At 36.0% G+C, this 16,195-nt stretch overlaps 1 protein-coding gene across 2 annotated transcripts in view; it reads right to left on the reverse strand.

Annotated features, from left to right (window-relative positions):
* The window catches only part of Dh31-R (Diuretic hormone 31 Receptor), a 1,450,252-nt gene that overhangs the window by 83,851 nt on the left and 1,350,206 nt on the right, over positions 1-16,195 (reverse strand). The gene's annotated exons all lie outside the window — the stretch shown is intronic.

A 16,195-nucleotide genomic window follows, 5' to 3' on the forward strand; every position in this document is an offset into this window, starting at 1 on the left:
GCCGTATTCATAGACATTTTTAGCGCGGGCTTCCGGTGGAGGATCAGCGTTTTTCGTATTCATAAACCAGTGTTAGCGATAGGATATGATTTGAATTCTGTACTAGTAACCAGTGGATAGCCGGGGCTAGCTTAGTACGCTCGTAGCGCGTGCTGCGAAATGTCTATGAATAGCACCCCATGTGACTTAATTGTGTTCTAATCTTAAAGGAATTTCTAAAAGGACACAGATTCCTTACAGACGATGAAATTAAAACCTTGGTGGGGGAATGGTTGAAGGGTCAGTCAGATGTCTTAAACTTCTATAATAAGATCTGACTGTATTTGCTAATAACTTAATGGAAGCAAGAAGTCCACAGGGTTAGATTTTTATTCGTAGACTTCGTACCTACGCTGTTTGTGTGTGAAAAGCCATAGGTGTTTGTAATAAAGTAATACTGCTATAAATAAAACAAATATGCATATTAGAGTGGGCCGTGCCTTCGAAAGTTTGGGATCCAGTTCACTAAAGCAAAGATGGGCATAACGGAGGGGAGGTAAATGTGATCCAGTTCATCCCTTCTATTATGTTAAACATTTCAAATCAGTGAAATACGTAATATAAGCAGTCATATGGTCACAATGGATTAGCACTCACTATAAATAATCGCTTATAAGCTCTAGATCTCCTATACTGTTTGGTCAGGACGAGTCTGTCTATATTAGGATGATTAGGCCTACTATTACTATACAGCAGATGTCTCCAAAAAGAGTATCGTCATTCGTACTCTCGATGCTGCCCGCCGAACACAGTGTGCTGTAAGGCTACAAAAGGGGAAGAGACTCGTGCCTCAACAGATTGGAGCGATCAGTGGGGGATCGCGGCAACGGTCTGCTTAAATTTACAAATAATAACATCAAAAGAATAAGAAATATTATTCGTTTGTATATTATTTTGACATACTATGAAGCTGGCGCCCCGTCTGTTGCTATTGACACAAGCCATTGCAAATTCAACCTCTTCTGTTCTATGGTGCCTTTAGTGCCTGGAAAAGATCTTATCCAGTTGCATTTTGTAATTACATCTAGAAGACATTTGGACACAGTAAAATGTTCATTAGCTCCTCGGATGAAAATGGCTAGGTGAGCTTTGTCATTTCTATCTGTGCTTTCGTCCAATGCAAGTGAGTAAGCTACAAACTGGTTAATTGTGTTTCGACTTCAGATTCAATTACATTTGCAATCTTGAAATTCCTTCTCTGAACTGTAATTGGAAACAATTTAATTTTCTTAAACTTTGACTTTGTTCTGGACACAGTATTTTAGTAACGTCCTGTATGCACGATTTTACAAATGATGCTTCTGTAAAGGGTTTAATCGATTTTCCAATATTCCAAGCTAAAACATAGCTAGCAGAAAGCTTTTTTTATTTAAAACTGAGGACACGTGTGTGATTTGTGTTTGTATTTTCTCGTTTTATATTTATCAAAATATTTGTAGGCCTACGCATTTTACTTAAAATTAAACGAAAAACTATATCATGCGGAACTGAGTGTAAACGTATTGTAATATACTGATTATTATGTATAAACAACAGTTATACAGATAGCCCCAAAATAAATTATTTTCACATGTCTAACATACCTGTAATTGAATGATATTCTTTGTGAAGAGTCGAATAGTGTCGTCACATGTTGAGTTTTAACACACCCTTAAGAATTTTCGAACAAATTAAGCATTTCACATTCTTCCCACTAACTCAAAAAAATTTCTCTTCCTATTCATCCTTGAATGCACTACGTCCATGATTAGAAGACATTGTGAAAAGGTGGAACACGCCGACCAACACAATGATAATGACAGTCGGCCACTGCTCTTCGTTTGCGCATAAACATTGAGTACAGTACAGGTGGGGATGGGTGAGGCGGAGCGCGCTCATTACGTGCTGGCTTCCTTTCCGTTCAGGGGCTTACTCGCGAGTACGGTTTTGGAGACGTCTGCACAAGAAAGTGAACAATAAGTGTGGAATATTGCTAATAACTTCTTAAATTTTAGTTCTACAAAAGAAAGTTTTATACAAAAGCTCTTAGAGATAAACCATACATTATGATACAGTATTCTAAAAACTTAGTTATTCATGTATACAGGGTGTGACACTAAACTTTACTTTTTTAAATGGCACTCTATATTAAAATTTACATATTCCGTTCGGATTATCGAATATATGGGATTACTGTAGCTGAACTTAAAAAGAACGCATTGTACAGTAGTATAAATATAACTTATATAAAAGGTATAGTTCACTTATCCCACTTACACACCACTGCTGGAAGAAGAGGGAGATCGACTGGATCGCACACTAGCCATTTCACGAATGCGGATCCTCCTGACCATAAGATCGGCATGATGCTAGGTTACCGCTGAGACATCACAGGACAACCACAAGGCAACGAACAAACACTCAATCCCGTGGGCGGAAGATACTTTTTTTGCTTTGCCCGTACCGGGAATCGAACCTCGAACCGTTGGTTAAGAAGCACTCGTACACAGCTACAATGTCGGACAGAAATCAATGTATGAAGTTCAATATTAAAAGAACAGTGCACAAAGAAAAATTACGATACTGTATTTAACTGAACACTACAAACAGTCTTAGTTAGGTCTACGTACCTTCAAAACAGAACGTTTAACGAAAATAATCGTTTGCAATCTTTTCTCGTTTTCTTTGCTTTCCGGTATTGTACGTACATTTCGTAGTGGGTTCGGATTATCGGACATTCGTATTATTGAGGTTCGGATTATCGGACGGTCGTATTATTGAGGTTCGGATTATCGGACGTTCGTATTATTGAGGTTCGGATTATCGGACGTTCGTATTATTGAGATTCGGATTATCGGACGTTCGTATTATTGAGGTTCGGATTATCGGACGTTCGTATTATTGAGGTTCGGATTATCGGATGGTCGTATTATTGAGGTTCGGATTATCGGACGTTCGTATTATTGAGGTTCAGATTATCGAAGCTCTACTGTAATAACAAAATAGTCTTGTTCCCATTTTTATTGGAAATTAAAACGAAACCAATTATTCGCCGTATTTCACCACTTTACACATTCCTGATTAGAACGCTATGGTACAGACTCAACCCCTGCTTGCTGTACGTATACGCAGATTTTTTAGTGGATTATTTTACGACGCTGTATCAACATCTCAGGTTATTTAGCGTCTGACTGAAATGAAGGTGATAATACCGGTGAAATGAGTCCGTGGTCCAGCACCGATAGTTACCCAGCATTTGCTCATATTGGGTTGAGGGAAAACCCCGGAAAAACCTCAACCAGGTAACTTGCCCCGTCGGGACTCGAACCCGAGCCACCTGATTTCGCAATCAGACGCGCTAGCCGTTACTCCACAGGTGTCGATTACACGCAGATAGTTCTGAGTGGAGAGAAATACTAAAAATTATTGCGATGGTGGCACCAGTACGTTCTCTCGCTGGTCGCTCTACAGGCACAGCCCACTGTAGGCACTGCAGTGAGTATGAAACTTTACCACATGTGCTTGGGAGTTGTCCACAGGGAGAAGTACTCAGAATAAAACGTCACAACACCATACGTTCTATGATCGCAGATGCACTTCGATCCAAAAATCTAGACGTTCACGAGGAAGTTCATTGTATAGCTGATGGTGGGAGCAATCGTAGGATCGATATCATAGCTATAAATAGGAACAAACAGACAGCCGAAATAATTGATCCTACGATCAGATTTGAAATCTCAGCCACTCAACCATCTGAAGTGAACGAAGAGAAAAAGAAAATCTACGAGCCCACGATTCAGTACCTATCGGCGAAATACGACATAGAAAAAATCACAGTTACCGGTCTCTTCTTCGGAGCGAGAGGCACCATTCCGAAAGCCTTTGTAAAGTGGAGGGAAAAATACAAGCTGACGAGAGATCTTCAAGATGCCATCGTCACCACCCTAATAAAATTTTCTGTAGCGATATTTCGCCAGCATCTTTATGGCGTACATTCAATTTAAATTACACTTGGTTCTATTTTTTTTCTTATGTCTTAATCACTTTTGTCTGAAACCTGTTTATATAATTTTTCATTTTAAATTTTATTGTAAGCTATTCTGTGTCGCAGGGCAAACCCAAAATATTGGGTCAGACCAATAAATTAAATTTTAGAAAGAAAATCGAAGAAGTAGTGTATACAGTGTCCGCGCGGGAATATTATGCCCGTGCCTGCACTAAAGGATCTAGGAAACACTATCTTACTAATTGAGAGACTAATTACACGTAATAAGCTACAGTGTATGTCTCACAATTGATTACAAAAGTGTGAGTAATGCATTCACCATAGTGGAAATAACCAGCAGTACTTGTACGCCTGTTTCTAAGTGTCTATTTCAGTGGAATTCGATTGTCCCAGCGATCGAGGCTTTTCGATATCTTCTCTTATCGAGATTTGACCGTCATCGGTACTGATTTGTATCAGATTACAGCGTGAAACATTTCACCGGAATGCCAGCTACATGTTACTTTGAGAGACTGCCGTTAAGATAAGATGAAACTCTGATAATTTCGAAGAAGAAATTGTGGACGTGTATAGGAGTATGGGACTATGTTCTGCACCCTCAAAATATCAGTGGTCGACCTTCCATGATTAGGCTAAGTACCACGTCATTACATAATGCTTATTGTGTTTATATTGCACCATATTCTGTATTTAATTCTAATCTAAGTTTTTATACGAAGCAAGTGTGGGTGGGTGGATGTTTGGGTGTGAACGTTACGTATGTGATGCAGAAACTGCACGTCATTTGCTCAAGTGACCGCATTCTCTCCTCTCCCTGCATTAAGCTGATAATGGGCTGGTTGCCAGCATTGTTGAGTAACAGGGGCGCTATTATCCATGTGTTCGAATGTAAGGGCTATTCCATCTCAAATCGACCGAAATATAGAGAAAATTGACCTTGCAATTTTTAAATACAATTAAACTTTTTCTGTCCGTTGACAACTGTGATACAATGCTTTGTGCAAAGTTTGAGGCATCAGAACTTCATAGTGTTTAAATTAATAATATTTAAATGTATCGTATTTTCATAAAATTAGCAATTTTAAACTGTTGTGGCTCCGAAACCCTTTCACCCAATGATCAAAATCATGGTTTATTTTGATGCTGAAAAGTTAAAGTTTATATTGACATGTAAACAGTTTTTCTTACTTTTTATCGAAATGGAGAAATTTAGATTTTTCTTCATTAAGACGCCTTTGCCCACAAAAAAATATTTTAAAAATATATGGTTAGATTCCGTATTGAAAGTACAAATAAACACATATTTTTTACTGGTGCACCGTTGATAAGAAAGTATTGAAAATATCAAATAAAGAAAATAAATAGTACGCGCGTGAACTAACCAGCTGACTGTGAGGCGGGAGCTAGCCTAGGCAAGCAAGACCGGGAGACATAAACACGTGATGTTTCGTCTAGTAGCGCATAGCTGGGCTAGCTTTATCACAGATTTTCATAAACACAGTAGTAAAATGACGCGCAACGCTCGCTTATCTTCATCTCTCGGCCAGTGCGAGCGGTACTGCGCCGTTCAAGTCGAGGGGTATGAAAATAATTTATTTAATGCCCTCGAAACTTATTGTAGTGACACTAAGCAAACAATGCCTAATCTCTCTTAATAATGCAAGGTTTTTTCTCAATATTTCTTACAAATTTACAAATGGGCAAAAAGCCTAAAAGTAAGTTAAATCAGATTATCTGTCTCTCTGTATACAATAAAAAAAAGGATTACTTCTTATCATAATCTACCAAATGTCAGCTTCAAATGAGCTCTCGTTCAATGTTCTGTAGTAAATTGTTCCAGAGTTCTGAGCGCTGAAAGAGGCTTGTTTTTTATAAAATACGCTAAATTTTGTTGCTCAATAATACGAAAACCGTTTGACTTTCGATAGTATATTTTTGCAAATGCACTCTCCTCAGCACCTTGTATTAATAGGGAAAAAATTAGGATATAAAGAAATGCGAGGTTTTTTACTGATCGATTTCATATGGAATAGCCCATAAATTCTCAGACATTGGTGACGTGTGTGAACACCTTCTTGACCCCGAATGGTCACGCTCGACTCAAGGTAAACCAGCTGTCACACAAATTTCTCACTCAAATGGCGAAAGCACAATAACATGTTATTTTCATTGTGAAGGTGGTGACCACTCAGTTTTTTTCAGTATGAGAAAAAAACTGACAGGGGTTTAACAGAATTCTAATGATTGGGTATAAGGTCTATGCTCGATTTAAAGTAATCAAAAGCCTTGCTTCAATACCGGAAGAGCTCTTCAGGCCATTAAAAAAAAAAAGGACAGAGAATGACTCACTGAGACTGTAACAGGTCTTGGGCCTCATACTTGTTGTTTTTTTATTTTTTTTATTTTATTGGGTTATTTTACGACGTTGTATCAACATCTAGGGTATTCAGCGTCTGAATGATATGAAGGTGATAATGCCGGTGAAATGAGTCCGGGGTCCAGCACCGAAAGTTACCCAGCATTTGCTTGTATTGGGTTGAGGGAAAACCCCGGAAAAAACCTTAACCAGGTAACTTGCCCCGATCGGGATTCGAACCCGGGCCACCTGGTTTCGCAGCCAGACGCGCTGACCGACTTGTTGTTTGGATGATGATGATGATGATGATGAAATATAGTAGATGAAGTAGTTAATTTGGAAAGTCAAAGTGAAAAGAGGAACTGATGTAGCAGAAACAATAAATTATTAAGCTGTGATGTTTGCAGACGATCAAATTTTATTTACCACAAACTACGATGACTTGCAAAGAACTCTACTGCCTCAACAATGTTGCCAAAGAATTTAAAATGCAAATATCCAGCGCAAAAGCAAAAACGATAGCCTTGAAAGGCACGTACCCAGTTAGATCTAAAATAACTCCGGATGACGTGACTATACAATAAGATCACACATCAAATATTTGGGGTATAGTGTTTCGTACGGTACCAAAATTAAGTTGACATAATTAATAAATCTTTTGTCATCCAGTCTGCTCTCAAAAAGCTGAAAGTTAGAATTTATAAAACGATTAGATTACCGGTTATTCTGTATGGTTGTGAAACTTGGACTCTCACTTTGAGAGAGGAGAGAGGTTATGAGAATAAGGTGTTCAGGAAAATAATTAGGGCTAAGAGGGATGAAGTTACAGGAGAATGGAGAAAGTTACAGAACGCAGAACTGTACGCATTGTATTCTTTACCTGACATAAAGCACCTTATTCTCTTAGCCCCAAAGCATCTTATTCTCAAATACCCTTAACCTCTCTTCTTCTCTCAAAGTGAGAGTCCAAGTTTCACAACCATACAGAACAACCGCTAACATAACTGTTTTACAAATTCTAAATTCAGTTTTTTTGAGAACAGACTGGATGACAAAAGCTTCTCAACCAAATAAAAACAGGCATTTATCATATTTTGTGCGAGATCGTGCGTATTTGCTTGGTTTCCGCACAAAACCAACCCGCGGTAAGTCTAAAATTCCACATTCAGTATTCCCAACCGAACACACATAACAATTTCCCTCTTCTTACCGCCTAAGTGACATATTGATTTTACTGCTTTAGGCTTTTAATATATTATTTTTAGAGACGTTCAATATAGTAATAATTATAAATTGGAAACTTACCACTGCAATTTCACCTAAATTGCACTGTTAATTATTGTTTTTAAATATTTGCAAAAATTAAGTAAAGTGTACTACTCCACTAAAGTTACTGCATTTCGTGATGCATGTAACATTAAGGAAGCCGTTTGTTTTAAGTTCGCGTTTATAGACTGGGGGAAAAAAAAGACAGACGTATATCACGGCCTGCTGGAGTATAGTAAACACAGAAAACATTTTAAAGCAACAATGTTGAAGATAGATATTTTTGTTTTCCAAAATTGCAGTCATTGAACAGAAACCAAGATGGAGATTTCATTGCAACTAATTAGAAATTCCTCTTTCAGGTATTTAATAAACGATCTTCGCACAAAATAATGTACGATACACGAGCGGTATGTTTTCTTTCAATTCTCGGAAATTAAAATAGCTCAACTACGTTTCGCTTTTTCAAACTTTTCCTCGAACATGACAACTTCAACATACCGCTCTTGTAACGCATATTACTATATTCTGCGTTTAATTTCCTCCCGAGTGCCATTTATATTTGTTACTGTTGCTCTCACAGAATTACATTTTCAAAGTTAATGAATAGAACTTTATTGTGTATAATAATAATAATAATAATAATAATAATAATAATAATAATAATAATAATAATAATGAAATAAGGAATAATGTATAGCCAAGCTCACTTTCTTGGGAAAAACACAGTAATTGCATAGTGCATGTCTTGGTTTTGAACTCGCGCTTCGCTGCTGATAAGAGAAGCATGTAGCCTACTATTCAATCTATAGAAGTTGTGAAGAATGAAATGTCCATAATTGACCGCATGGAAAGAGAAGGCTTGTTCAGATCGTCCGAGATGAAATTCCAAAATGAGGAAGAAGCATTTATCTGCCAAAGAAAAGATAGAAAGAAGTATAACCACAGTCTAGCATATACAGTCACGAAGCTTGAGTTGTGAGAGTGTTAGGAACAGAAGACTGTGCCGGTAGTACTTCGCATTGTCTGTAATGAGGCGATATTAGCGATCCTAGTGGTTAGCAACTATCCACGGATGCATATTTACTACGTATTGAGCTTCGTGACTGTATATACTAGACTGTGGTATAACCTTGTACAGGGTTGAACAGAATTTCATCCTAGGCTTTGAAGAACAAAAATAAAACGCGTATTCCGCTGAAAATTTAGAATTCGATATTTTAATAGGAAAAGGTTACTGTCAGTCCAGGATAACAGAGAGGGCTTGGAATTGAACGGGTTACATCAGCTGCTTGTCTATGCTGATGACGTGAATATGTTAGGAGAAAATCGACAAACGATTAGGGAATTTAACTGGAAGCAAGTAAAGAGATAGGTTTGGAAGTAAATCCCGAAAAGACAAAGTATATGATTATGTCTCGTGACGGGAATATTGTACGAAATGGAAATATAAAAATTGGAAATTTATCTTTTGAAGAGGTGGATAAGTTCAAATATCTTGGAGCAACAGTAACAAATATAAATGATACTCGGGAGGAAATTAAACACAGAATAAATATGGGAAATGTCTGTTATTATTCGGTTGAGAAACTTTTATCATCCAGTCTGCTGTCAAAAAATCTGAAAGTTACAATTTATAAAACAGTTATATTACCGGTTGTTGTTTTTGGTTGTGAAACTTGGACTCTCACTTTGAGAGAAGAACATAGGATAAGAGTGTTTGAGAATAAGGTGCTTAGGAAAATATTTGGGGCTAAAAGGGATGAAGTTACAGGAGAATGGAGAAAGTTACACAACGCAGAACTGCACGCATTGTATTCTTCACCTGACATAATTAGGAACATTAAATCCAGACGTTTGAGATGGGCAGGACATGTAGCACGAATGGGCGAATCCAGAAATGCATATAGAGTGTTAGTTGGGAAGCCGGAGGGAAAAAGACCTATAGGGAGGCCGAGATGTAGATGGGAAGATAATATTAAAATGGATTTGAGGGAGGTGGGATATGATGATAGAGAATGGATTAATCTTGCTCAGGATAGGGACGAATGGCGGGCTTATGTGAGGGCGGCAATGAACATCCGGGTTCCTTAAAAGCCAATAAGTAAGTAAGTAAGTAAGTAAGTAAAGGTTACTGTCAACAGTGAAAATAATGAGTGTCATCACTGATCAAAAGTTGGTTCAGCATGCAGTGAAATATTGCATGTGCAAATATCAGCGGCTTGGTTATCAGGTGACCATGTTACAAGGTAATGAACTGTTTTTCTGTACACGAGAATTTGATAACGACATTTCCAAACCGTCCCTGGTAGGAGAGGTACCAATTAATCTCTTACAAAATCTATAGTAGATCCGGAGATAAAAAAATGCGTTCAATTACATGGTTCGTCGGTGTAACGTAATGATCTTCCGGTATAAACTCTGAAGCACTTTTATGTATGTTTACATTGCTACATGACACTTCTACATGCGATAATTTCATTCATGTCTGATACTGACATGTTGACACGGTGTTATATGTAATAATTAATTTAAAATGATTAATGTTTCCTGTGCATGAGATTTATGGAGGGACTGGATTCACAGGATCTGAGTCACAAGAGCGGAAAGTGGCATGACGTTCACGGTCAAGGTGGCCAACACTTGCAACTTGCTGTATCTGACTGTGTGTTTTTTTTAAACGGATTTGAGGACTTATTCTAAGTGCTCCGTCACCAACTAAAATTCCATGCCCAAATCTCTATGAATGATGGAGAAGATCAAAACAAATAATTTTTGTTAAATAACAATGGGTACTTGTTACGAAATCTCAACATAAGCCTCGGAGTTTGAGATGAACAGGGCATCTAGCGCGTATGGGTTAGTTAGTTAGTGGGGTTTAAAAAGGGCGCGTCAGCTACTATGACTATTTGCGCCCTTATCTAAAATCCTTCGCTAACACAAACACAATATGATAACCAGAATACTTAAAAAAAAAACTAAAAAGCGTTGTCACGGTTAAAACGAGGTTCACAAGCACGAAATGCATACAGGGTGTTTCAAAAGTAATTGTCAATAATTTACAGATTAAAAGTACAAACTGAGAGAAGCAAAAAACTCAAATAAACATTGGTCCTCACATTAACCGTTCGTGCGATATTCCCTTAGGCAGAGGAGGGCCTGTACCGTGACCTCTTAGGTCACCGGATTTAAATCCGATTAGATTTCTGTGTTTGGGGTCATGTAAGAAGCTTGGTTTATACTTCTGAGATGAACACACTTAAGGAATTGCGGTTTCAGATCGAAAGCGCCTTTCAGAGAATAAGGACTGATCCACTCTGTAACTTTCAGAGCGGATCTGAAGTTAAGTAAAACTCGTATGAGATTGATGACCGGTCTTTTCCGGATTTATCTTGCCACTACAGCGTCGTTCTTACCTAGTATCTCCTTATAATGTCAATGTATACTGAGAGTTCAGTTCAAAGTGTGTCATGGCTCGCTGTATGTCGTCATGTGGCTAGGCGATGAGCCTAGAGAATTCAATCTTCCTACATCTCCGCAAAGGCGTATTACCTATATGCAAGAGAAGTTGCCTACCAAGTACGGCGTTCATTCTGAAGAGTACTTACCGATACGTACGGTAACGCCTGCAGTGGCAGGAATGTGAACTGTTTGGAAACACGTACTGAGGTTAGTTTTTTCTTACTGTCGGGATATGGGGAGAGGGTTAAGACGATTACTTACGTATTTGTTGACATTAACTTCGACGGTCAACATGGACTCGGAGCATTTGATTTGTATTGTTGCCGTACGCAACCGATGATAACAAATACCCTGCGTACGACTTGCCCGCGCAAAACACAGTTCGAAAGAGGTTATGGTAGCACACAGATCGTACAGACCGCCATCTGTTGCTACGACGTTCAAGTTATACCGTACACGTTCTTAAGTTCAGATTGAACGCCTTGATTAATAGGCAACTTCTCTGACATAAAAGCTGAAACTCGCTTCAAATCGCTGACTCACCAACAGTGACGTCATGACACACTTTGAAATGAACACCCAGTAGAAAACAGAGTTCTATCCCCATCCCTGGCGTACTGTACATCTCAATGGCTTGTCCATGTACACGTTGCCTTCATTTGTATAGTCTGTGTCAAAAAGATCGGGAAGTGAAACATATTTAGGGAGCGTTTTTGTGTTTTTAATTTTGTGAAACTAGGTAGGAATGGGAATATTTGTGGATGATTATTCTTAGGGACCGCACTTTGTTCCAGGAGGCTACACGATAAAGTATTACTGGAGTTTTACGGTAGTGGACGACACAGAGACAAAAAGTGGTTGGGAGGTATTCAAACCTGTACCCTCGACTTCACTTAACTTTAAAGCTATAAGCATTTGCCATTGTGTATATCGTGACTCATGAGTACTTCAAGTGATGGTAAATCTCGCTTCTTCAGTAGAGTGATTAGATTAAGATACTATCTGCTTGAGTGCCTCTTCATCATTACTTGTATGACTGAATGCTTATCATTGTAAAACACAATGGAAGACGCGTGCCAGTTTGTTTGAAGAACAGCAATTTTTAGTCGAATTTAATTAAAAAAATCTCTCTCAGTTACAAGTTCCCTATTCTTTTTGTCAGAAAGAAAGATCCCTAACTTACGACCAAGAAATCTACTTTTATTGTAACAAGATCAGTATTTAGTGATTCGGCCTATTATCAGCGAGACTAGAGTAGGCACGGCCTAGCCACAATTGTCTACTTGAAAAAACTTATAATTAAAAGAAAGAAAGGAATTCAGATTCAAAAACTAACACTAGGCTTATATACAGCAACAGTAAAAGGGGCAACTTTTACTTTTAAAATGTGCCAGTTAATAACTTTCTTTTACTCTTTGAAAAGATAAAGCAAAGACGTAGTTATTTTACGAGGAATCATTGTTTTTAAAATCTATAGATTTTTATCCTATAACTTCCACACCAATATAGCAAGAAAAGAAACATTGTTTTTAAAATCAATAGATTTTTATACCATAACTTGCATACCAATGAAGCAAGAAAATAAACATTGTTTTTAAAATTTATAGATTTTTATCCTATAACTTCCACACCAATAAAGCAAGAAAAGGAGCATTGTTTTTAAAATCAATAGATTTTTATCCTATAATTTCCACACTAATAAAGGAAGAAAAGAAACATTGTTTTTAAAATCTATAGATTTTTATCCTATAACTTCCACACCAATAAAGCAAGAAAAGGAGCATTGTTTTTAAAATCAATAGATTTTTATCCTATAATTTCCACACTAATAAAGGAAGAAAAGAAACATTGTTTTTAAAATCAATAGATTTTTATCCTATAACTTCCACACCAATAAAGCAAGAAAAGAAACATTGTTTTTAAAATCAATAGATTTTATCCTATAACTTCCACACCAATAAAGCAAGAAAAGGAACATTATTTTTAAAATCAATAGATTTTATCCTATAACTTCCACACCAATAAAGCAAGAAAAGAAACATTGTTTTTAAAATCAATAGATTTTTATCCTATAACTTCCACACCAATAAAGCAAGAAAAGAAACATTGTTTTTAAAATCAATAGATTTTATCCTATAACTTCCACACCAATAAAGCAAGAAAAGAAACATTGTTTTTAAAATCAATAGATTTTATCCTATAACTTCCACACCAATAAAGCAAGAAAAGGAACATTATTTTTAAAATCAATAGATTTTATCCTATAACTTCCACACCAATAAAGCAAGAAAAGAAACATTGTTTTTAAAATCAATAGATTTTTATCCTATAACTTCCACACCAATAAAGCAAGAAAAGAAACATTGTTTTTAAAACCAATAGATTTTATCCTATAACTTCCACACCAATAAAGCAAGAAAAGAAACATTGTTTTTAAAATCAATAGATTTTATCCTATAACTTCCACACCAATAAAGCAAGAAAAGAAACATTGTTTTTAAAATCAATAGATTTTTATCCTATAACTTCCACACCAATAAAGCAAGAAAAGAAACATTGTTTTTAAAATCTATAGATTTTTATCCTATAACTTCCACACCAATAAAGCAAGAAAAGAAACACTGTTTTTAAAATCAATAGATTTTTATCCTATAATTTCCACACTAATAAAGGAAGAAAAGAAACATTGTTTTTAAAATCAATAGATTTTATCCTATAACTTCCACACCAATAAAGCAAGAAAAGGAGCATTGTTTTTAAAATCAATAGATTTTTATCCTATAATTTCCACACTAATAAAGGAAGAAAAGAAACATTGTTTTTAAAATCAATAGATTTTTATCCTATAACTTCCACACCAATAAAGCAAGAAAAGAAACATTGTTTTTAAAATCTATAGATTTTTATCCTATAACTTCCACACCAATAAAGCAAGAAAAGAAACACTGTTTTTAAAATCAATAGATTTTTATCCTATAATTTCCACACTGATAAAGGAAGAAAAGAAACATTGTTTTTAAAATCAATAGATTTTATCCTATAACTTCCACACCAATAAAGCAAGAAAAGGAGCATTGTTTTTAAAATCAATAGATTTTTATCCTATAATTTCCACACTAATAAAGGAAGAAAAGAAACATTGTTTTTAAAATCTATAGATTTTTATCCTATAACTTCCACACCAATAAAGCAAGAAAAGAAACATTGTTTTTAAAATCAATAGATTTTTATCCTATAACTTTCACACCAATAAAGCAAGAAAAGAAACACTGTTTTTAAAATCAATAGATTTTTATCCTATAATTTCCACACTAATAAAGGAAGAAAAGAAACATTGTTTTTAAAATCAATAGATTTTTATCCTATAACTTCCACGCCAATAAAGCAAGAAAAGAAACATTGTTTTTAAAATCAATAGATTTTTATAATCCTATAACTTTCACACCAATAAAGGAAGAAAAGAAACATTGTTTTTAAAATCTATAGATTTTTATCCTATAACTTCCACGCCAATAAAGCAAGAAAAGAAACATTGTTTTTAAAATCTATAGATTTTATCCTATAACTTTCACACCAATAAAGGAAGAAAAGAAACATTGTTTTTAAAATCTATAGATTTTTATCCTATAACTTCCACACCAATAAAGCAAGAAAAGAAACATTGTTTTTAAAATCAATAGATTTTTATCCTATAACTTCCACACCAATAAAGCAAGAAAGGAAACATTGTTTTTAAAATCTATAGATTTTATCCTATAACTTCCACACCAATAAAGCAAGAAAAGAAACATTGTTTTTAAAATCTATAGATTTTTATCCTATAACTTCCACACCAATAAAACAAAAATTAAATTTTATAAAGTAATGGCGGTACCATCTTTGCTATTTGGATCAGAAACCTGGACGATGACTGCAATTGACAATAAAAAATTACATGCCGCTGAAATGAAGTTTCTAAGGTCAGTCAAGGGGTGCACTATATCGGATAAAATTAGAAATGATAAAATAAGAGACGAGTTGATGATATTTTACCTAGAAGAAATAATTAAGATTTATAGAAATCAGTAGGCAGAACATGTCAATAGAATGACACCAGAAAGAATCCCAAGAAGAATGATGAATTATATGCCCTGTTTAACAATATTGAATAAAACGTTTGGTGCATATTTCGTAGTTTTTGCGATAGAGGAGGTATATTTCTCGATTGGTGACATATTTTGTAAAATAATTCAAATTTCGCGTTATTTCGCTAGTTTGTTTTGCTTGAATATAATATTTTAGCTATATAGAAGGGTAAGAAAGTAATTGTGGAAAATTTTGCGTGTATCGCTATTATAAAAAACCACGGTCCCTAACAATAAAAAAGTGATAAGCATACAGTCGCCACAGAAGGCGCGCGATAGCGTAGAGGTTGCGCTGTAAGCCGAAAAGTTGCGGGTTCGATTCCCGATGTGATCATGGATTTTCTCCTTTGACAATTCTACCGGCAGCAATATGTCCCAGTATTAGAAATGAGCAATTTGCTTTGGGAGTAAAGACGGCAACCATGCAGGACTGGTATCCCTACTGCTGCTAATGCCGACTGTCTAAAAAATGGAAACCTTAACCTCCTGCTACTCTGTGAACCGCCATGTCCTATAATAGGGAAACCTTTACCTTTGTAATCGTAGCGAGCGGAGGTGAGCACACGTCCGATGCAATACTGTGAGATATTCAGGCACGTATGGCACATGTACTCAGCTACAATCACTGTTGAGCACGAGCCACTTGAATTCAAAAGATAATTTCGTGATCAGATATGTAACAAATGTGCTATATTGTAATGTCCATTTTATAATTACAAGAGAATTAAAGAAATCATAGATATTATAGGCTATTCGTGTTGACTTTTGTTACGACTCATCCAATTACAATGGGGCCAATTATCAATGGAATACCTGTTACATGTTACTTTGAAACTACACAGAAGATTAGATACAAATTTGGTAATTTCCAGCACATGTTCATACCTGGAATTTTGATGTGACTTTGCTCCCCACTCTAAATATGAAACAAAAGAGATCCTTACATACATTTATGTGTCCATA

This window comes from Periplaneta americana, chromosome 13, assembly GCF_040183065.1.
Source record: "Periplaneta americana isolate PAMFEO1 chromosome 13, P.americana_PAMFEO1_priV1, whole genome shotgun sequence".
Lineage (NCBI taxonomy): Eukaryota > Metazoa > Arthropoda > Insecta > Blattodea > Blattidae > Periplaneta > Periplaneta americana.